Below are 25,813 nucleotides of genomic sequence, written 5' to 3' on the forward strand. Positions count from 1 at the left end.
TACCTAAACATACTGTCCCAAATGACTCAGCACTGGTCGCAGTCTAACATCCCTCCTCAGCACTACAAAGTCCTGAAGTTCATTGGAGCATCCTTTTTATAAGGCAGCTTAGTTCTACACTGTTATGTAACTGTATTCCCTGGGGATTTTAATCCTAACACTAGTGGCTTCTCAAAGCATGTATAACACTGTACTTGAAAAGTGTTCTAATTAATTGTATTTTCTATACATCATTGCATTCTATGTGTTATTTTAGCTGCTTTGTAAAATTGGAACAACCCAGAATTGCTGCCTAAAATTTCTTTCCTTGATATGGCTCTTCTGCTACCATCAGTAGCCTTGAGGGAGGGGAGAGGACTTATCCTTTGTCCCTTAAGTCCAAGGGCAGGGAAGACCCTTTACTTCATTCCCCATGACATTATAGCAACTTAACACTTATAGTAAAACCCTACTGAGCCTCAGGAATGCAGGAGGGAAGTAGACTAGGGAGTGTAATGTTCTGTTAGGTTGGTCTACTATACTATGTGTGTTTATGGGCTTAGGCAAAGGAATTCCCACTCAGGTGCTTTTCTGCCTCCCTTCAATGTAGCTGCTCCATGGAAAGTGCAATTCTCTTAATGGGATTATGCTCATGTCTTTCCTTATCCTTGAAAATCGCTGAAAAAGAAAAGGAAATTCCTTTCTTTTTCATTTTTAGAAAGAAGTTCCTTTTTAAAATTATTATTTATTTCCCTTTATTTGAAAGATAGAGAAACAGGCACAGAAAGGTCTTCTTTCCACTGGTTAACTCCTCAAAATGACCACAACAGCCAGGGCTGGACAAGGCCAAAGTCAGCAACTAACATTCCAAGTGGGTTTCTCATGTGTGTGACAAGGACCCATGTACTGGAGCCATTACCTGCTGCCTCCCAGGGTGCACAGTAGTAGAAAGCTGGATCAGACATGGAGCACCTGGGACTTGAACCCAGCACTCTGATGTGGGATGCAGGCATTCTAACTACTCTGTCCAACGCTTGCTCTAGGAAATTTTTTTCTTACTGTCTAAATATAATTTTCATAATTCTAATTTCCTATGCCAGGATTTTCCATATTCTTAGAATATACATTGTATAAGCAAAAATCCCTTGAGAGGACCTCTTGGGGCCCACACCACCTCAATGCCAGCATCCCATATGGGTGACAGTTTGAGTTCTGGTTGCTTAATTTCTGATCCAGGTTCCTGCTAATGTACCTGGGAAAGCAGTGGAAGATGGCCTAAGTGTCTGGGCCCTTTTACCCACGTGGGAGATCTAGATGAAGCTCCCAGCACCTGGCTTTGGATTGGCCCAGCTCTGGCCATTGCATTTGTTCGTGGTGTGAGCCAGTGGCTGGAAGGCCTCTCTCTCTCTCTCTCTCTCTCTCTCTCTCTCTCTCTCTCTCTCTCTCTCCCCCTTCTTTCTCCTCTTTCTCTTTACCACACAGGACAGAAAAAGCATTTCATACTTCGTGAATTATCAAGTATTAGACAAAATCAAGTATATAGGGCTTTGACATTCCTGTGAGATTCTTTTGGCCTGTCCTGTTACTGGTGTGAGGTTTCCATTCCTGCTTCTCCATATGCCTTTTATCTTGTTTTCAAAGACTCAATTCCATATTTTCCATGAGTAACTGTTTAATCCATCATATGTATGTGCACATATGCAAACACACACTGTAATTATATCAAGAAGATAAAGAGACCATCCATTCACAGAATATTCTAAATCATTAAACATCAAAGAATATTTTTATCAAAGAAGAAAAATAGTTTTTTAGGGACAAGACTGCTAAAAACATGCATAATTTGCATTATATCCTCAGCCTAAGTATTACCATTTAACACTCAGGAAAATATTGGCTTCATACATTTCTCCAAGGTAATGACTAGAGACTTGTGCAATCATGAAACAGTTTAGTCAAGTGCATTTCCTAGAAAAAAAGGGATATCATATTTTCTGAAAGTATTAAAATGTCTGTTACAAATACTGCAAATCTATTTTAACAAAATTTGTTTACACTGTTTTGTATTATTAAACTTCACCTAATTTTGTGTTTGCCATTAATGGTTTTTATAAGCTTCATTTTAAAGGGATCATCTGTAATGTGAATGTAAACTAACATTATTCCATATTTCTTTGGTTTTGAGGAACTTTCTTTCCATTGCCCTTACTCTGAACAATATTCAAATAGTTTATCCCTATGTAAAAGACTGCCGCTTTATCAGTTTTCTGCATTAAGATATATTTTTATGAATAGAACTAATAAGTCATAGGATGTTATGGCTGAATTTCTGGAAAATGGGTCCCCTTTCTTATGGCCTTGCTAGGTAATAATATGTACTGTTTCACAGAAATGATAGGACTAATAATGTATAATCATTGTTATTAAAATGTTTCTCAAGGCTACCATATTTGCACTGAGAGAAATTTAATAATATATTGAATTCTCTTGACAAAAATCCTCTTTAAATTTACTTAATGGGGAAGATAGAAAGGACGGAGGGAGGGAGAGAGAGAAACAGAGGGAGAGAGAGAACCCATCTGGTGGTTCATTGCCAAATGCCACAATGGTGAGGCTTGGCAGTGGCTACACAAGAACCAAAACAGAAAGCTGGGAATGTGGTCTAGGTTTCTCATGGGGACAGCAGAAACATAATTACCTGAGCAATTACCATTACTTCCTTGTTACTCTACTAGCATAAATCTAGAGTTAGAAATTGGAGCTGAGAATGGAAAACAACTATTCCAATATGGTAGGCCAAATGCTCCCTTCCTAAAAGTCTCCTTTTAAGCAAACAATATTAACTTTAAACAAATGATTTTTACCAATAATACATTGTTCTTAGTTATATACATATAGCCAATGCAATAACAATGAAATTCTGTTTCTAGCAAAATGACAAATGACCAAACCCCTAGTTGTCTGTGAATGAATGTAACTCCCAGAAAGTATAAGCAAATTGTGCTAAATATCCATGCTTGCTCATTATGGACAGCTATTGGAAAGACTAAGCTTCTAGGAATCATCTTCCTTTGACCACGAAAGGATGTTGACATCAGATGAAATGAGGTTGGTTTTGTGCCATGTGAGAAGAGAATCCAGCTTCATCAGTGCTGTCAGCTGCAATGCATTTTCTAGGCAATACCGTTCCATGGTGATTGCAGAGTGTTGATTACTCACGGCAGGGACTTGTATTTGATGAGGTTTACCACATTTTTCTCTTCTTCCCTGTTCCAGTCATTCTCTTTCCTCAATCATTTCTGTCTTTGTTGTCATTAATTTCTATATCAGTCTGTAGTCAGATTGATGGCTTTTCTAAAATTTCATTAATATTTTGATTTCTTTCAGTTCTTTTCCAAGAGTCTTCTATGTTTGTCCTTTCTACATTGTTTAAACCTTTGATGGAGTAAATAAACACTGAGAAATTCACATAATTCTATTATCATTCTGTCATCAGTCGGTGATACTGCTTGTAAGGGAACAGGAATTTTTGTCATCTTGAATGCATTTTCCTTCATTAGACATTAGGCTAGCTGAAAACATCAGAGAAAAATGTTTGTACCTCAGGGAAGCACATTTATGTGTGGTCTCTCTCTTCATACATATGTGTGTATATATATATATATATAATGATTATTATTATATATGATACAGAACCTTACACCTGGTATATACTAAGTAAGTATGGTTTCTTTCCCTATTCCCACATTTTACATGTTAATTTATTCATGCAAATTTCAGTGTAGCTTAGATATATAAAACAAAGGGCCTAAGACTACACTTCTTTAAAACATTGGAAAGTGGATTTTTTTTTACAAAATTCAACATAAGTCAATAGCTTTGTTTCACATATTTAAACACAAAGAATGCAAGTCAAGCTTCATAATGGTTAATATTCTTTATGTGCTTATAGACATACTATTAAAATATTCCCTGCCAGGGCTGGCATGTAGCATAGTAGGTAAAGCCATTGCCTGTTGCACCAGCATCCTATATGGGCACTCGTTCGAGTCCTGAATGCTCTACTTCCAATCCAGTTCCCTGCTAATTAACCTGGGAAAACAGTGGAAGATGGCTCAAGCACTTGGGCCCCTGCACCCACATGGGAGACCAGATGAAGCTCCTGGATCCTGGCTTCCGCCTGGCCCAGCCCTGACCATTGTGGCCGTTTAGGGAGTGAACAAGCCAATGGAAATCCCCCTCCTCTGTTTCACCCTCTCTGTTACTGTTAATAAATCTTTAAAAAAATATATTCCTTGACTGCATAAGGAGGCTTCATGCAGTTTAACAGTTAAAAATTCTTATAATTATGCCAAACTATGATGCCAGACATACTCTTTTGGGATATGAGAGGACATTATTTGCCTGTATAGCATATGTCACACTTTCACCCTCATAACATAAATGTAGTAGTTTAGTAGTGTTAGATACCTCAGGTTGTACTGTTCTGTGACTGTTAAATAGCTGTAGCTTTAGAGAATTTTAATGTATTGCTGAGATTACATCTAGTATCCAATTATACAAGATATACTTTGAGTGATAATTACAGGTCTCAGAAAAATAACAAATTAGCACAAGTGATTAGTCCTCTATCAGTCAACAATTCATCCAGTGAGTGTGGCTTGAGTACCACCACTTACCAGGCTTTATGTTAGGTACTTGGGTCACATCAGTAAATAAACAGATAAAAATACCTGTTCTCACACAACCATGCTATTAAAAGGAAGTTGTATTAAATGGTATCCAGTTAAAGGAATAGTTTCTCTACCACTCTCTGTATTCAAGGTGCTGGGCCCTGCCATAAAGATTATGAAGTAAATGAGTTATAGAGAAAGAAATAATTTGGTATGAAATCACTGCATATCACATAATCTTCTGTTACACTTGATCAATGAAAAATGGAAATTGTGAAAATGGCACAACTACTATTACTGTTATGATTTCATGGTCCATTAACAAATTACTAACATCATGTGAGAACAGGCTATTTGACTTGCTTGAGAACATGTATAATGTGAGTATTTTGGTCAGGAATAGAGTTCAGTTTTTTCAGTCAATGCAATTATTTTTGTTAGGAAGGAGTTAGGTGCTTCTGGTGGTGTCCTATTGTTGTTCCAGTAAGCTGAAGACTGTTACCATTATTCTGGTACGTGTTAAAGTTCAGTTTAGATTTGGATTTGTGTTCTCCCTGGGCAAGGGAAATAATGCATAATTTTCAAACACACACACACACATACAGACACATACATACAGGATATGTTTAGTTCAAACCAAAGGTAATGATACACTTATAGACTGGAATGTTATTTTTTAAAGATTTTTTTTACTTCTTTTGAAAGCCAGAGTTATAGAGGGGGAGAGAGAGAGAGAGAGAGAGAGAGAGAGAGAGAGAGAGAGAGAGGTCTTCCATGCTCTGGTTCACTCCCCAAATGGCTGAGATCGCCAGAGTTGTGCCAGGCCAAATCCAGGAGCCAGGAGCTTCTTCTAAGTCTCCCACATGGGTGCAGGGACCCAAGGACTTGGGTCATTTTCTGCTGCTTTCTCAGGCACATTAGCAAAATGCTGAATCCGAAGTGGAGAAGCTGGAATGGCACCCATAGGGGATGCCAATGCTGCACATGGAGGCTTAACCTGCTATGCCACAGCACTGGCCTATAGAATGCTATTTTCAAAGAATAATGATTTTCTGATGTAGGAAAGGAGCTATCTCATGATAACTATCTCATGATACTAGCAAAAAATTTATTAATAGGAACAAATCCATCAAGCAAATAGAAAGTGGGCATTTTTTTTAAAGAAGATGCCACTATAAGGAAACCTTGAGTTTGTTTATGAAAACTTAGGATCTAAATGAGAACTGAATCTTTTAATTAAACCAATTGATTCACTATAAGCAGTTTATGAAAGACTATTGTAAATTTTTGTTTTTCTCTGTCACCACCAATCTTTGATAAGCTGACTGTAACAGCAATGGAATATCTCATTAGATTGCACAGTGTTGTAATGTTTTGGGAAATAATTTTCCAGGTTTTTTTATAATTCCTTTGAAAAATAACACACATTTTTCTTGTTTCTTTTTTCTTAAAAAAGTCTATAAAATACAAATGAATTCATCCATACATACACAATACATCTTTTATATTTCTTTTTTTTATTAAACTTTTATTTAATGAATATAAATTTCCAAAGTACAGCTTATGGGTTACAATGGCTTCCCCCCTCCCAAAACTTCCCTCCCACCCACAACGCTCCCCTTTCCCGCTCCCTCTCCCCTTCCAATCACATCAAGATTCATTTTCAATTCTCTTTATATACAGAAGATCAGTTTAGTATATATTAGGTAAAGATTTCAACAGTTTTCCCCCATATAGCAACACAAAGTGAAAAAAAATACTGTTGGAGTACTAGTTATAGCATTAAATAAGAGTGTACAGCACATTAAAGACAGAGATCCTACATAGTATTTTTTTTAAAAATTAATTAATTTTCTATGCCATTTCCAATTTAACACCAGGTTTTTTTTTTATTTCCAATTATCTTTATATACAGAAGATCGATTCAGTATATAATTAGTAAAGATCTCATGAGTTTGTACCCACGCAGAAACACAGTGTGAAAATACTGTTTCAGTACTAGTTATAGCATCACTGCACATTAGACAACACATTAAGGACAGATCCCACATGGGATGTAAGTACACAGTGACTTCTGTTGCTGACTTAACAATTTGACACTCCTGTTCATGGCGTCAGTAATATATTTCTTAATTCTTTATAAACTCTTTTCTAAAAGCAATTAAGGATATCATTATTCTCCATTAAGACCAAGAATAATACTAACTGTAAACTTCATTACACTACTTCAAAATCTTGTGGAACTGTTCTGGATACAGGAAAACATCTTGCTTCTCTTTCAGTAATCATAGCTTGATCAAACATCCTAATAGCTTTTGCATTTGCACACAGCCTTTCATTTAAAGAGCTAAATAACTTTGACCAAGTAAACTTTCTGATCTGCAGTGCCCAGTATTGCATTTCATATCACATACTTTCCTCTAGTCTCTGCAGTTAGATCCTTCCTCTTGGTTTGAAAGTTATTCCCAAACGTCTTCATTTCCCACCTTTATATCTGCTTACTTTACCTATCTCTGAACCTGCTCTCGTAGGGGCATTGCTATATCATTCTTGTTCTTCTGGTATCTCTCATGCTTTTCAAAGTCCACATCTTTACTAACCTTGGTTAACTATGTCTGTGTAAAATGAAGATGATACAGGGACACTTAGCTCACAGGGATGTTGTAAGGACTCCACAAATTAATTAATGTAACAATTAAAAATTATACGAAGATTTCATCTCTCTACCAGGCAAATGTCTGTAATCATTTTCCTTCCTACGTAGTCCAGATCCAAAGTTCGTTATTTCAACTATTTCGTATGCCAATAGTCTTTACTCCTGTCCACAACTCTGATGCAAACAATTGGTCTGTAAGCTCACTGACTTGGTTTTAGTTGGCCTCAGAAGGTCTGATTTCAAGTGGACCTTACCACGGGGCAACCTCAAGACATAGCAATTGGCTTCTCCCAAAGCGAGCAGTCCAAAATGAGTCCCAAGACAGAATCCACAGTCTTCTTATGTTACCTGTTCTTGGAAGAGACAATCATTACTTCTGCCATGTTCTGTTGATTTTTACTAGAAAAGAATCAAGGGGAAATGTATACAAAAAGCGACAAACATGGAAGGAAGGATCACTGTATGTCACAGTAGTGTCTATCTACCACACAGAGGGGAAAAAAAAAGGATAGTAAAAAAGTAATGTGTATGAGTGAAATTGACATCTTGCAATTTGATCATAGTTTATAGGCCTTGTCTATACTCCCATGAAATTTGTTGAATTCTTTATTTACTAGGAGATTAAGCCTATGACTATGAAGTAAATTGAAAGTATGTCATTACAAAAATTAAAAGAAAAAAGAAAGGAAGGAAGAAGGAGCAGGACAGGAGACTGGGAACCTCATTGTGGACAACAAGCATGCTTCTTCAGTGTGGACCCCAACAAGTACAGCTTGTTTGTACGAGTGAGTGAGGTGAAGCCCACCTACCACAGCTCCATCACTGTGCCCTACAAGGTATAGGCCATGTCCGCACACACCTTCTGCAAGTACTCAGAGGGAACAAAGAAGATTCAAGAGCAGCAGAGGGAGAAGTGAGCCACCTCTGAGCAGCTCCACCACCAGCATCAACAGCAGCAGGAGACCTCCGCTGCTACCCTGCTATGACTGCAGGGTGGCGAAGAAGTGAAGACTGGTCAGTCTGAATGCAAACCCCTCCCCGTATACACATGCATACACACACAGCCACACACAGAGAAAATACACTGTAATGAAAGAGAGAAAATAAAGTTAAAAAAAAAAAACCTCCAAGAAAGCACCATCCATAGAACCTCCACCAACTGACAGTTTCTCTTCTTGACTTGCCACCCATTGCTGGATGTTGTCCACTTTATTCACCATATAAAGCAGTGCCAGTTCATTCCTGATTGCTCCACTTCTGATAAAGATCCCTGCTAATGTGCCTAGAAAAGCAGTTGAAGATGGTCCAAGGCCTTGGGACTCTGCACCCATGTGAGAAACCCCAGAAGAAGCTCCTGGATCCTGGCTTCAGACTGGCCCAGCTCCAGCTGTCGCAGCGATTTGGGGAGAAAAATCCGGGATGGAAGATTTCTCTCTTTCTCTGCCTCTGCCTCTCTGTCTCTACAATTCCACCTTTCAAGTAAAATAAATAAATCATTAAAAAATAAAAAATAAAACAGTAAGCAGCTGCTAAAAACAAAAATAAAATAAAAAAGTAATAACCTTATATAAACTGTGTTTCCTACTTGGTTAAAAAATACAAAGAACAAATGTTTATTTCCCTAATTAACTGAAAAAAATTGTACACATTTAAGTTATTATTATTAAAAGTACTTGCAAAATCGGCCGGTGCCACAGCTCACTAGGCTAATCCTCCGCCTGCGGCGCCGGCACACTGGGTTCTAGTCCCGGTTGGGGCGCCGGATTCTGTCCCCGTTGCTCCTCTTCCAGTCCAACTCTCTGCTATGGCCTGGGAGTGCAGTGGAGGATGGCCAAAGTGCTTAGGCCCTGCACCCATATGGGAGACCAGGAGAATCACCTGGCTCCTGGCTTCGGATCAGTGCGGTGGGCTGGCCGCAGCACGCCGGCTGCAGCGGCCATTGAGGGGTGAACCAACGGTAAAGGAAGACCTTTCTCTCTGTCTCTCTTTCTCACTGTCCACTCTGCCTGTCAAACAAACAAAAAAAACAACAAAAAAACTACTTGCAAAATGGTGAAAAATTGTATATATGAAGTACATGAAATCTGTTCTCTTTGTATAAATAAAAAAGAAAAAAAAAAGTTGAGTCATCCAAAAGAAACAAAGATAGACAAAGGTATAACGAAAGTATAGTGAGGTAGTCAAAACAAGCCAAAGTATCAGTAACCAACAGTCAAAATAAACATATTAAAATGAAAAATTCAACACCAAAATTATTACTTTGTATTCAATATATAAATGCATATAGAGATATAAATTGCCATTTTCAGACAATATTATTAATGTAAAATATGCAAAATAAATTTCATACTTATAGATCTTATTAGATAGTTGAAGTTCTATTAGGTTTTCAGATTTAAAAAATTTTTTTTTTAATTTTATTTTTGACAGGCAGAGTGGACAGTGAGAGAGAGAGAGAGAGAGAGAGAGAGAAAGGTCTTCCTTTGCCATTGGTTCACCCTCCAATGGCCCCTGCGGCCGGCGCACCGCGCTGATCCGAAGGCAGGAGCCAGGTGCTTCTCCTGGTCTCCCATGGGGTGCAGGGTCCAAGCACTTGGGCCATCCTCCACTGCACTCCCGGGCCATAGCAGAGAGCTGGTCTGGAAGAGGGGCAACCGGGATAGAATCCGGCACCCCAACCGGGACTAGAACCCGGTATGCCAGCGCCACTAGGCGGAGGATTAGCCTGTTGAGCCACGATGCTGGCCTAGGTTTTCAGATTTAGATATTACATATTAGAATAGGAACTCAATGTACAAAAGTCCCATATATACCATGTCAAATCTATAAACTAGAGACAAAAGCACTTACAAGTAGAGGATAGAATGTGATACAGTAGCACGAAAAACTGTGTTTCCCAGAAGTAAATCTGTCTGAAAATGTTTAAACTTCTGAGAATATAATTATGAAATAATGATGAATGGTGTAAAATATTTAAATAAATGAAAATAACTATAGCTGTTCATGATTTAGAATATAAACTATGACTTAACTGTATCTAGCTGCAGTTATTTTTCTGTAATTAGAAATTCTGGTCCTAAAATTCAAAAGTAAGAAGGAATAGGCAGAACAGGCAGTTTTGATCCTTGAGGTAAGATGACTTGTCCAGCAGATATCTAGCCTACCACAGATCTAAACCACTAGAATCGTGAAATTAAACAAAATGCACAAAAGATACAGAGTGAAGGTTCTCCAAGAGGACTTATTTATGTAAGATATTTTCATATTTAGCAGAGTTGACAATACAAATAAAGAGAGAAATGGTAAATCATTTTATACATATTGACAGGAAAATAACAACAACAAAAAAAAACCCCAGATGCTTCAGGCCACAAATCAACGTAATTTTCAGATCACATATCTTAGAATGTGGAACTAAATTTAATTTGAAGCTTCCAAATAAGATACTATTTCTTGAATAAGACAAAACTAAAAACAAAACAAAACAAAACAAAACAAAACAAAAAAAAAACAAAAAAACAAGCAACAAAGAAAATACATATACCCTAACCACATTTTTGCAGGATAAACAAAAGATACCATTAAGACGGAAAGGAAAAGCTTTAGAATATGAGTAGTGTATCCAACAATGTAACAAGAAGACAAACGACACAAGAAAAAATTTGCAAAATATACACATAAACACTTCCTAAAGGAGGAACTCAACAAGAAAAAGATGGCAATTTCTTATAAGTATGGGAATAAGAATTAAAAATGCGGAATGCAACCATTTAATGTCTAATTAGATTGACAAAATTTGCAAAATCAAGTGTTAATGCAGATGTGGACTTGCACTAATATATGTTCAATGCAGTTGCGCCAAACAGAATCCATCATTTCAGAGAATAAGCTAACAAGAGCTAACAAATCATATAAACCCCAGGTTCTAATTCTTTTGACACATATGGAGAAAGTGATAGGTTTTGTGCATATGAAGGTATAAACTGTTTGTTGAAACATTGATTTTAATAGCCAACATTGGAAAACATCCTAAATGACTATGACTGAAGAATTTAAATCTAAATATTTATAATGTAAAACCATACAATGCTTAAAAAGAGCAAATATTATCTATTGAAATAGATATATGTCAGATATATTGTTGAATGAAAAGAATAAATTACAAAATAAAATGTACTATTTGCTCTAATTTAGATAAAGTATACTAGTAGCAAATGATAAATTACAGGTTTTATATGTAAATATGTAGTAAAATATAGATAGTGGCATAGAACTGATAAGCACTTGACTCACAATAGTGGCTACCTCTTAAGAAAGGCAAACAGAGATTGCCATTTATATTTGTTCTTTGGGAGAAAAAAGTCCTGAAACAAACCAAACATGCAGTAATATTTGATTAAACTGGATGGAAGGTGCATAGAAGCTCCATGTCTTAATTTCACTTTATTTTCTAGTTATTTAAAATGATTCACAGAATATTTTCAAATATGATTACTCTACCTGTCCATTCCCACTAACATTTCTGTGATCAAGGACTATGTCAATTTATGCCTGGAGTCCTGGCACTTGCATACTCTATTCTCTGCCTTCAGTTTTATCTGCCAGTTAGTTGTAGCCTATCACTTAATATCATCAATAGCAACATCTAGTTTCCTTGTTTAATATTTCCATATCTTCTTTAACAACTCCAAATCTCCATTTCTGGCTTCTAAGGCCACCGAGAATCTGTCAAGACTGCCCATTAGTATATTTCTTCTATTCCACAGGAACTCTGTTTTTCAGTTACATATAACTACCCCTACACTCAATTTACCATTCCAAAGCTTACTGCTTCTGCAAAACATAGTTCCCATAATGTTCCTTTTGCTTACCACTGCAGCTTATACTGCTATTCTTTCTTCAAAGTCGCATTCTTTCTTCAATTGTCGCATATACCTCCTAAATAGTCCCAGTTTTGGTTGTAGACTTTGGATTCAAACATTTAACTTGTCCTGTGAGGGTCCGGATGTGTCTTATTTTCTTTTGTATTCATCACAGTGATAACCACACTAATTCCCCTAAACCAGCACCTCTTGCTAGGATGCATAAAGGACACTTCAGCTCTCAGCGTGAAATCTGGAATATTCTTGACTTTTCTCGCTACAGTGTCCTTACTCCTCATCTTTGAAGAGGCACTAGGATTTATTTTGCCATTTCATTAGTTTATTTACAATCTGAACACCTCTGTTCTCACTAAGCATACTTATAGAAACCCCTGTCACTTTGTGCGAGTAGAGAGGACAGAAACTATAATACTGGATCATATAAATCTGTGAAATTATAACCTTAAACTTGTACAAGGGAGGAATTTTGCTGTTCTTCACTAGAGGAATTCACATAATGATTCTGGCTTCCCTCTATATTCTATAACGAAGCCAGAAGAATCTTTGTAAAATTTAAATTAGTCACTTTCAGCTTAAAGCCCTCCAATGGCTTTCTATTGTTCTTACAAGGTCCCACATTCTTAATGCAAACACTATAGCTTTACAAGGTATACCATTCACCTAATACCACTCACCTCAACCCTCACAATACCTCACCTAATGCCACCCACTCCAAGCTGTAGATGTTGTGATTTCTTTCAGTTCCTTTTTATCCTTCAGGTCTTATGTCTTTTCTTTCTTAATTCTCCACCTACCTTTCCCACTCAAACTATTATAATTTCAGCAGTCTCTTTTAATTATCCTTGATAACATTTATAAAAATGTGAGTACTTCATGTTATGTTTCTTTTCCATGAGTCTCTAAACATCACAGAGAGGCCATATTTTATTCCTTACTCTGTCTCCACTTAACACAATGAAGCATAATAGCTGCTGTGTGCATATTCATTGAATGTATTAATTCATTTGTAGGAAATTTTTATTAATTGATTTTGAATGATTAAATATGTGATGAATGTATAATTTTTATATTTTTCTCTACTTGCCTCAATTTCCTGTTAGCTTTTTTTTTCATTCTAATATTAGAGATGGGAAGAAGATGAAGTAAAGAAAGACAAAACATTGTTTTATGAAGTCCTAAGGAAACCAAATCTAAACCAAAATCTGAGATAGTCATTAACATTTGTTTTGCAATTTTTCTGATGTTGGGAGATAGTATTAAATCCTTCATAAGAAATAATTGTTTTTCTTTTCAGGTAAAATGCAAGTTATTCGGGAGGGGGTCATTGACTCCTTATCTTTTAAATTGGAGTCTCTAGGGGTTAGAGAGGAACCAAAATACTTACAGAGTAGGATTTAATATTGAACCAAAGACAACAAAAATAAACAAACCATCTGATGTTTGACTAGTTGAAGCCAAGCAATCCTACCTGGGCCTTTCCCTAATAGTTTCTTTTTCATGATGGTTACTTTACCATTTGCCCTGTTTGCATCTGTTCTCTCAGCGTTGCAATTGTCCTACACAGTGTTTGGAAACAATAACACAAACCCACTCTCAAAATAGAAAAGGAGAGAAAAAAGACAATCCACAGTTCACACCCTGCCATGTTCCAGCTGCTCTACGTGATTAATGATAATGGCCATTTGCCCAAACTCTAGACTTGGTTCAGAAATGGAATTGGAAAATAACTTTATGATAAATGTGAAAAATATATTCTTCTTCTATGGTATATACCTTTCTTTAGACATAAATGGAAGGCAGTCTTAAATTCTATTTGCACATAATAATGCATGAAATTACAGCTTTAGTAATGCTGTGTATTGAAAGGAAGTGAATTGATGTGGTCAACCAAGGAACACAGCCCATTTTCTTCAGAACTGCAAGAGTTATGTTTATTGATACCTTATAACCTGCAGACTTTGTCTAAGGGAAATATTATATATTTCACATTCAGGGTTTATTTCATGGCAACTCTGTGCTTGATGTAACAATGAAAAGTTCAGAGTTTCCACCCTGATGCACACCTACAGTTACTTTCTTAATTGCATGAAATTTATGAAGATAAATTTTAGAAAAAAAGGTTAACTGGATTGAAGGGGAAATTATCAATAGATTGAGTCCCTTTAGAAGTGATACATTTCTTTTGCTTTTTCAATTTGTGTTTTAACTTTTATTGGTGAATAAATAGCTCCCCATGACCCCTTTTGTTTATGATGAAATGTTCTATGCCTTCACTGAGGTAATGGGGGAAAGTCCATTCCCAGTATTTGATATGCATCTGATTGTTCCTCTAATAAACTAAATGTAATTAAAAATAGAGCAGGGCCATTGCATTTTAATAGCTTAGAGTCTTCCCTGTGGACGAGTCAGCAAACAGTGAGAGAATATGAAGATTCAGCTCCCTAGCACCTGCCAGGCAGCCTTTGTAAGATTAACAGCATCACACCAGGTTATTAGAGGAAACATAAATACTTTTGAGGCTCTGTGGGTAGTTACGATATCACGTTTTATTATCTTCTCCTAAAATGGAATTACTCATTGTAATTGCTTGCCAGTCACAGACCAACAAACATGACAGAAGAAATCCTACAGATTGGGGAGAAGGTGTTAAAATATGAAAGCAAGTGACCTAGAGAATGTGTTTAAGGACACACGATTATGTATTTGTAATAATCATAACTAAATTTTATGGCATTTTACTGCTTCTAGGATAGACACATATTTGCGCCTTGAAATACGAAGTAAGTATAGCAGATATTTAAATTTCTACTTGAATAAGGGAAATGGAAGTGTGAAGAGTGGTTTGCCCAAAAATCCTGCTGCCATTCAGTACAGAGCTCAGAACGAGCTCCTAACTTCAGGCTTTGTACTTCCCACCACCCTACATGCTTTTGCTTGAGTTCAGCAGCAAACAGAGGCAGTATTGACTGTTCACTTCAGATTGCACCCATTTTGGTAAAAGTTGTTTTGAATAAATTAAAATTTCTCTACAGGAGTGATACAAAGAAATCCCTATTTCATACGTGGCTTCATAGAATCTGGGAGATTTGATGTCAGGCACAGCTTATTAGAAAATGTGAGATGTGGCTACGTTCTTGAGCAAACTGAGAAAATTATGCATTAGGATATAGTTACTAATTTTGTTGTTGTTGTTGACTCTATTTCCAAACTTGATTATCAAAAATGGAATAGGACAATATTACAGCTGCTGGGGGAGGGAGGTAAAGAAGGGAGATGGCAGCTAAATGCTTTTTCCACAACCCAGTGGGTGGCCAGGAGGGAATCTGTGATCAGAAAAAAAAAAAATATATGAGAAAACATGAGGAGTAGACTCCTGCCTTTACTCTGCTGCATGCGTGTCATGGCTGAAGTTCTTATTGTACATAGAGTAATGGACATGGAAGCTCATTCAATTTATTTCAATACAAAACATCACTGTCCAGGACATATGAATCCCAGATTATCCAAAGGGAAATGATTATGATCCAGTTAGTCCAATAGAAGTGCATCTGGAAAAGTGCTCAGAGCATAGAATTTCTGGCAGTGGAAAGTGTGTATATATATATTTTAAAAGAAATAATTTGTGTGTCCAAATTCTTTACTTCTTGTATTATATGCTAAAATCAAATGGGTTAACTCCATTGCTTTGGTACTTACTGGGAAGAAAACGTCATTTTAAAATTTGAACTATTTCCAGCAGTATTTGAATCAGACTTACTGTTGAGTTATGAGCTTTTTTGGTGCCTTAGATTCTCTTATTTCTAACCAGAGTGGTACTATCACTCAAACCTAAGTTTCCCTGTTTCCCTTTGGCTATTGTCTTTCCAGTGAAGATGAGGGCTTGTTCTTGGATTCACTAGTGTTTCTTTGTTCTTATATCCTGTTTCCCAAACCTGCATTAATGGTAACCAACACATTACCAATTCCTTATCTTTAACATACAGTTCTCCTTAAGTTCTCACTCTGTCATTTCTGGGAATCCTTGGACATATCTCTTTTGGGGTTTAAGAAGAATGTTTCTTAGTTTTGGAATCCACTATATTCCTCACTGTAGTTACAATTGATGACCCAGCTAATAAAGTCACATGAGGTCCTTTGATTACTACACTCAGGTACTACTAACTAAGTAGTCATTAATATTTGTACTAAAGATGCTGCCTCCTGATATTCTCCTTCTTGCTCTACATTCTCTAGGTACCAAATCCATATATTCTTCAACCCTGGGGGCGCATTTTCACTTGAGCAGCAAAGCCATATATTCCAAGGTGAAGAGAGCAACCTCTGCCACAGCCCCATGGAGTGCAGATGAGAATCCCTGGACCTGAGCCAACATCCAGCACCAAGTCAAACATTATTTCCTGTCAATTCTTGTCTTTTCTTTCCTCTACCAATCCTAATATAATGTAAACATCACTGCTGTATTCCACTAGTAGACAAAGCCTAGCTAGCGACTGATTCACACTCTACCTGTGACCCTCTCATCCAGGATATATTTTACACTAACAGATTTCCTTTTAGAACCCATTTTATACCTAATGACTTCCCTTTTTCAATAAAATAGATTTTTCAGTTTAAGTGTCTCACAAAATGTGCGTGAACTGAAGACTGACACTGAAGGAGGAATGTTTTTGGATAAGAAGTAAAAGGACCAAAATTGCACTCCAATGGGAGCATTTCTTGGACAGTTCCTTCAAAAATGCATGTGATTAAATGGTGGAAGAAGAATGTCCAAGTTTTCTTTTTGAATTGTGTTTGTATAGTAGACCTGATTCATGTTATCTGAATTTCAACCACATTTCTGCCACAAAGTAGAACATAATGCATATGCAAAACCCTGTAGATGTATTTATTATTCTGATATTAAATAGTATAGAGCATGAATAAATGTCACTTCCTCAATGTGTTACCTTATAACTTATTTATTTTAGTGAATACTAGAGATTTATTGATATTGTTTCTAGTTCAGATCATTAGTTGAATATACATTTTTGAAGAACTTATTTGCCATGCAATGTATAGGACACAGAAAATTCAGGACCTCATAGTCTAGAATGAAAGTATAGGGCTTTGTTTTATTTTATTAAATTTTTGTTAGCAAAATTAAGAGTATTTTTTGAAATTTACTTTCAGTTTTTGGAGTATTGATTTTGTTATAACTCATAATTTTCAATATGACACTGTACTAACCCATCTAACTAGACTTTCATAAGTCCAATTTGTTTCTTGGTAACTCTAGATACCATTTCCAATGTCATATGACTAAATGCTTTTTAAGGGCTTTTACTATAAACTTAGTAGCTTCCAAACTCAAATTTACAAATGTTCTGGACCTCAATTCTAATCTACGTGTAGAATAAATAAGTACTTAATTTTTCCCCAAAAAATGTAGATTTTTTTTGTTAGGCTCATTTTTTTAGCTTACTAGACTAAGTGGGCTAGATTTTAATATATTGTCTTATTTCACTCATTTATACATTGTTTTTGATTTCTTCTTACATATATCCTAAATACATACCTGTATGCATAAGATGTGTACATGTCAATTGAGTTTTGTCTCTGTGGAGTACTGAAAAGTAAGCCAGACCAGCAGCCCCTAACCACAGCAAGTGGACTAACAGATGGAGTGCACAGTATGGAATTAAAGAATAACTGGCAGGATCTTTTTTAATGATCCATCTGGAATCCAAGGGTCAAGATCATCAGTTCTGACACAGGTCCACAGCCTCACTTTACATTTAATTTCTAAGGTGACTTTCTTATAAAAACAAAGAAAAAAGAAAAAAAAAGAGCTCATTATAAAAATTTATTTAGAATAAACCTGTAAGAATAAATTATAAATTAACAATGAGTAAATATTGCATTATTATAAGATAAAGGGTTGTGCATATAGAAATAACATATTATGAATTTCTTGGTTAATTATATTAACAATTATAAATATTCTCTGCCTTGATATATAGAACTGCAAAATAATGATTAGGAGAGGATACATTGATATGGCAAAGTGACTACCACATCGTTTCAAACTGCAGTAATTTATTGAACAAATAAATGTGCCTTTATTTAGCATCTTTAGTAACAAGATGGGTATTAACTGGTGGGTGAATCTGCTCCATGAGAAAATTAGGTTCTTAAGCTCTTGGTTGCTGTGATAGGCCAAGTAATATCCCTCTATAGAGATATCCGTATTCTAATCCTTGAACCTATGATTGAGTTAAGGATATTTAGATGGCTTTGCAATTGAAGAATTGCTCAGGAGTTTCCCATGTATTCACCAGGAGATTTATAAGAATGAGGAAGGAAGGTAAGAGCCCTAGAAGGCAATGTGACAATGGAAGAAGAGAGTATACACCGAAAGAGACATCTTAAAAGGATGTGCTACTTGAGTTTAAAGACAAAAAGGGATCACAGATCAAGATAAGCAAGTTGTCTAGAGGTCTTGGAAAAAGCAAGGGAATGAATCCTTCCATGGGAATACAGGAGGAAGCAGCCTTGGTGACCTCTGAATCTAGGAATCAATGAGGTTTACTTTATACTTTAATTTTCAAAATTAAGATTATGTATTTGAAAGAACAGCAGAGAGAATGTGAGATAGATAGATGGACACACACACACATGCACACACGTATAGAGAGAGAGGGAGAGAGAAAGAGAATCATCCTTTTGTTGGTTCACTTCCCCAGTGGCCATAATAGTCAGGTCTAGGCCAGGAAAAAGCCAGGAGCCAGGCACACTATCAGAATCACCACATGGGTGGCAGGGGCCCAAGCACCAAGACCATTAAGAAAATGGCACATTAGCAGGAAACTGGATCAGAAGCCAGCATCCAGGAATCAAACTTGTATTCCAATATGGGATGCAAATATCACAATCAGTGGCATAATTTGCAGCACCTCAATCCCAGTCCCTTATATTAGAGTTCTGATCTCAGGAACTAGAAGATAAATATTTTGGAAATCACTAAATTGAAATAATCTATTAAAGAAACAAAAGAAACTTGTAGGTTGTATGGATTTGGGTTTTCCAGGGTTGCTAAGATCATTACAAATGATGAAAGAGAAAATGTGTCACAGACAATGGAACAGAGACTCTACCGTTATATGGAACAATAAGGAAATCCCTTATATTACCTCCGCTCACAGAATGAAGAGACATTTTTGCCAGGAAGCTGGGAATTGAGAGTGTCTGTTAACCATTTTGGGCATAAAATGGTATTACTATGGAGGAAGGGAAAGACAGATTTGGGGAAGAAACTAGGAATCTGCCAAATGGGGAGTCATGGTGCATTGTGTTTATTTTGTCTGTTTTTCCATGTCCAGCAAAACATATCAAATGGAGTATCAAATAAATCAAGTGCCAACAATCATTTAAAATAACAAAGCTAATAATTACATAGCACTTTAATTATTGAAGAAACACTTTTAGTAGCACTTATGTCTCATAAAAATCTATCATTGTTTCTCTCACCTATGAATTTCACTTAATAATAAAATGAAATTTTATTATCTGTACTGCTCTATTTACTAACACTCTGAATGCATTGCATGATTTTTAAATTTTATTTGGTGCAATATTTTTTATTCCACATAAATTTTGAAACTTTGAGATAGTGAATATTTTTAGTTATCAGATTTGCAGGCTTTCCTGCTTAGACTTATGCTTTTCTTCACTTCTTTTAATCGTATATTCATTCATCCAAAAATATTCACTAATCAACTGCCACGTACCATTACTGAGGGTATGTTCATGAGATAGACTTGTTTCTGTCTTTATAGAACTTAAAATCAAGTACAAAAGTCATTTATGCAAGGATTAATCACCACATGTGATGAAAACTAAAATCAGGCAAATATAAGATGCAGTGGCAGCACATGGCAGCAGTCTTGTCCTTACATTGGTCATCCTCTGCCTAGGTATTGACTCAACTATTTTAAATGTGAATTTTGTAAAAACTTCACAACTGCCCCTTAGCACATCTGCTTTCCCCTCTCTACTAACAATGTTTTTTAAGATGGAAGAAATTTGGTAATGTTGATGAGATCCAATTCCCTTGAGCTTCAAAAGAAATTCATTGCCCTCAATTCTTTTTTAGGTACTATCCCATTTATTCGTTTCCTTGCCTTGCAATACAATGTAGAAAAAATCAAATATTTATAAAGAAATAAAAATATCCAAATGTAGTAAATAAATAGATATTCTATACACATATACTTTGCAACAATTTTTACAAGTGAGTAAAAGAACTACCTTTTGGTAGGTTTCAAACGATTTTTGGAAAAGCAAAATATTATACACCCATATGAATGAGAACTCACTAAACAACATGCAAGGGCTCAAGGTGGCATTATTAACTGGCTTCTGACTGTTGAATGTTCTCTTCACTTTTGCCATTTAGTAAGTGGCAAATAATATTTTTGGGCCCAAATTTACAATACCATAAGAAATATCTCCATGTTCTGTCATTCTCTTCTCTCTTCAAGACATCCTATCAGGCTTTTGCTACTTTCATTCCACTAAATTTCATTGTCATCTGTGGCCCTCAAGTTGGTGCCATTGGGAATTTTCAGCTTGTGACTTGACTTAGCTCCAGCTAGATGTGTGCTCTCTGATCTTTGAGACGCTCTTATGGATGTAATATATAGAATACCACACTCCCTTGAATTTTCCTCCTACTCGCTTTTCCATTTCTTTGCTTGGTCTTCCTCATCTCTGATACCTGTGAATATTGGAACTCACAGAGCTTCCACTTCAATTTTTTTTTTTGTTTGCTGTGTTGTAGTCACATTAAGCGTTCATCTTAAGGGGTTTCTACATGTTGTATAGTATGATATCTCCTGAGCTTATATGTTTTGATATTTATTTTATTTTATGCTTTAGAGTTTGGAATGTAACTTGATTGATTATTTAATTCCTACCTAACTTCTCCACCAGTAAAGCACTGTAAATATCACCTGTATCTTTCTATTATTCATTCCAGAGATATTGGAATTATCCTTGACTTCTCTGTTGCCTCACATCTCAACCAAATTAAAATATAGCTATAAATTCTAATTTTTAAAATCTTTCTAGAACATAGCCTAAGCTTGTCATTCTCACTGCTACCACATAATCCAAGCACCTCCATTTCTTGCTTTGATTATTGTAAAAGTCTTACGCTGACACCATGTTTTTAACCTTGACCCCATAGTGTATGCTCTCAACCTAGTAGCCAGAGGAATCCTTTCAGCTATTAAATCAGATAAAAATTTTCTCTCTGAAGTTCTCCAGTGGCTTCCCTATGTATTCAGAGTTAATGGCCAACCCTTCATCATGGTCTCCAAATGCTACATGACTTAGCCCAGACTAAATCTCTGATTTCATCTAGTATTCTCAACAACTAGCCTCCTTTCTTTCTAACTACCTAAAGCAAGAACAGTATCTCTCTTTTTATAGCAATCCAATCAATTTTTATTGCCTGTATAAGTGAATAAATACATAGGGAATTTTTCCATTACAAATAACAACAGCAACAGAATCATGACAACATGCATTGTGATGCTAGAGATCAAATAGGTGTCATTTAACTCATAAATAGAACGTAATTGGACATGCTAATATGAGAATAGCATTCTAGGATAGAGCCCCTTATGTTGCTTAATCTTTGATACTTCCAAAATGAAACCAAACGAGTGAATTTTTAAGAAGTTACACAGGTGAATCACTGTTTCAGGCATAGCTATCACTGCCCAACATCCTCAACTAAGAAATGGCTTTCAGAAATTAGAATCATAACCTCACAGAACAGAGTAAGAGGCAATTTTTAATTACAACATCAAGTGTATCTTTCCTAGAGGTAGATACAATATAAGATGGCCTCTCAGGCTTTCTTTCAATAGCAAAGAACTCTTGAAAAATACTTTAATCAAGAGCATAGTGAACAATCTCTACTTGGAGGGAAGCCATGTGTTTGTTACTTTTCTTGGCAGTCACACAGAACAGAGCTCATTAATCCTTCTCTAAGAGAATTTCCTCCACTAAGATTTCTTATTGTGAGTTCTGGTGCCACTAATTTTATAATTAAGTGATTTGGTTTCCTAAAGCAGGGAGTGCTAGTATAAGGAAGAAGTCATGGTAGACACAGCATTAACTTTTAAATGGAAGGGAAAGCCCCACTGCAATGACGTACACTGGTCCATTAGGGTCAGCTTCTATGATCGGGAAGAACTGAGTCCACATAACTCATATGTGGGAGCAGTGGGAAAAAACTAGCAAGCAAGCAAACAAACAAACCAGAGAGGCTATGCATATGTGTGAGCATGTGTTGGAGAAAATTTCTTAGAATTTCAGAAAACAGATTGATAAAAAGACAGAGAGAAAACATGTGAAATCAACAGAACCGTGATGAGTCTCTGCAGTGTTTATTTCGTCTTAGTTCATTCAGGTCACCATGAAAAAAAATCATTGATACTTTTATAACAAAAAAAAAATTACAGTTTTAAGGGTTAAAAAGTTTTAGATAAAGACAATAGCAGATTTACTGTCTGATGGAGATCTAGTTCCTGCTTCATTGCCAGCCAATTTTGGCTGTCTCCACTTGGCGGAATGGGTAAGGTCATTCTCTTGAGTTGCCTCTATGTGGTCACTAATCTCATTCATAAAGGCTTGCCTCCCAAATACCATCACACTGAGGATTAGATTTCAACATATGAATTTTAAGGGGACAAACATTCAGTCCATAACAATTATAATGAGGAATAGTACAAAAATCCTAGAAACTAAATGCATGATTATTTTAACATGTGGAGATGTCATGAGTCTTACCAACTTAAGTGTTTAAGTAATAGTTCTTCATGAGTTAGGGATGGTGATTGAGGCATTCTCCTGTCTCCTAATTGCACAAGAATTCACAAGGTTGGAATAAAGAGTAAGAAATAACAAGAGCACATTCATGTTAAGTGCATCTTGGTAGGTGAAAAAATCTTTACTCTAAGCCATTATGGTTCCAAATAATGCAGCAACTCTACTTTCTGTGACGTCACAGTCTAGCATAGGCATCTTTGCAGATGTCAGGATAGCTGATACCGTGATCTACCTAACTTACCATGCATAAAAGCATCTCCTTCTTTGGTTTTGACATTTCCTCAGTGCATTCTTTTTTTAAAAGTATTTGTTTGTTTATTTAAAAGACAGAATTACAGAGAGGCAGAGGCAGAGAGAGAAAGTGAATTCTTCCATTCACTGGTTCACTCCCCAGATGGCTGCAATGACCAAAGCTGGAACCGATCGTAAGTCAGGAACTTCTTCCAGGTCTCCCACGTGGATGCAGGGGCCTAAGGACTTGCTTTTCCAGGCCATACCATAGAGCTGGATCAGAAGCTGAGCAGCCGGGACTCGAATCGGTACCCATATGGGATGCTGGCACTACAGTGGTGGCTTTACACGCTAAGCCACAGCGCTGTCCCTCTTCAGTGCGTTCTTTGATGAGCTATGGTATCTAGATTTCTATCCATCCAATTCTGTCTCTTTCTTGGAGTAGGGCATCTTTCTCATTTGCCTCACATTATCTCTCCCTTTTCTGTTCTTTATACTTTGTTGTCCACACCTCTCCCTGATGCATATTAAGCAAACTTAATATCTTCAATGAGCTACTGTATATAACAGTCTCCAGAGTAGGCCTGTCTTATAGGTGAAAGGAAAGAGAAGAGGTTACAGAAAAAAAAATTAATATCTCAATAAATTACTCTTCTATGATGTGTAACCAAAAACACTGTGAAAGTGCTGATTCTCTCTTCTTCTTTAAACCATTCCTTGCAATACTCCTTCATTTCCTCTGAACCATAAACTGCTGAAATTTTGAAACTGGTTAAGTTGTCAATTAAAAACGTAATTAGAAAAAACTTGTTTTCTAGTTATTTTCATCTAGGAATGAGCTTGCACACACCTGTTCATTGATCTCAGTATGTAGTATTGTGATGATTTATTTCTAGTGATTTTCTAAAACATATTCAGAAGCAAAAATACTCTTTAGGTAGAATAAAAGGCCCTATTCCATTAATATTTCTTTCCTGACTGAAATATTACTGAATATATTATAGGCACCCAAGTAAATTACCCTACCTGGAATGATGAATATCTTAAGTGGCTTTTTTAAGCATTATTTTGTTGTAAATGGACCACTAATAAAAGAAGATAGCACAGACATTTCGATAGAAAATTAGTAATAGAAAACTTTAAAGGCTTTTAAGGGGAATAGGAAGATTAGTTTTATCATAATATATGTCTTCCCTTATATGTCAGATCTCTTTGCCCAAATATCAGCATGCTTGCCTAACCAAAGTGCATAGTACATTTTAGAATTCTTCCATTTGTCATGTGGGGGAATATTAAGTATTGTTATGTGGCTTATATAAAAGCTGAGCCTCAAGGATGGTGTTCTTCATATACAATGTGAGATACTTTGCCAAGTTGGAGAAATCAAATAGAGCAATAATAAAGTATACAGATGTAGTCATAGAGAGGCATTTGTAGAAAGAGGGAGGCTAAGTTTAGCTTAAGGAGAAGGAATAATATCAGCAAACTGGCATCCCAACAGAGACAGTTTATGGTATTAGACATACATTTTTGTTAAGGAATACTCTGACCTGCCTGAGAGAGTTTTTCCACATGTAACAGCATCCAAGATTTCACAAGACAATAGATGGCCACACAGAATGAGGGTCAATATTTAGATGGATAAAAGAAAATTGAATTTATTTTAACCTTTAGGTATATTGTAACAATATTTTTCAGTCTGGTAAATGAAGGAGTTCTGACTATATACCATTTAACTAGAGGGACCATGTGGCTGTTTGATATTTTGTTTAATCAATGTGTATGCTTATGCTGCACATATTTTTAAATGAAGTTGGGGGTGTTCTGGAGAATTAGTCTTTAAATTTCTGTTTCCTCTATCCTTCTGTTTAAATTTGTTCCTTCCTTCCTTCCTTCTTTCCTTCCTTCTTACCTTCCTTCCTTCCTTCCTTCCTTCCTTCCTTCCTTCCTTCCTTCCTTCTTTCCTTCTTTTTCAAAAAGAAAGTGCAGACTAAATGCTTGCTCAGTTGTGAGATCACTCTAATACCTGAATCTGTGCTTTAGTCCTATGAAACCTCTTATAACAGGAAAATAGATGTTATTATTTCCATTTTATGGACTTCCATAGAGAGCTTAGTTTCTTACACTGGCCCAGTGATTTGTCACATAGACGAACTGCTCTTATCTCTTAATTTCTCCTCACCAGATATTACAGGCAGAGAAAGACCCAAATTTCTAACTTTTTAAAACCCTTCTTATCACATCATGCCAGGGAGACATGGGATATCAACATGACTTAAAACTGGTGAACCTGACCTTCTGTTAGGTTGTGTTGCCTGGATCCCTGCACTAAAATTTATAATTTTTCTCTTTTAACATGATGGGAGGAATCATTATATATAGACCAGACTCAGGCTGAGGTGAAAATATTTTATCTCAAAAAAATTACAAAAGAAATGTTTGCAACCAATACACTGAAAATTAAAGCAAAAAAATGAAATAAAACAAAGCCTTGCACTTTGGAGGTAAGGTTA

Source organism: Lepus europaeus, chromosome 1 (genome assembly GCF_033115175.1).
Source record: "Lepus europaeus isolate LE1 chromosome 1, mLepTim1.pri, whole genome shotgun sequence".
Taxonomy (NCBI): Eukaryota; Metazoa; Chordata; class Mammalia; order Lagomorpha; family Leporidae; genus Lepus; species Lepus europaeus.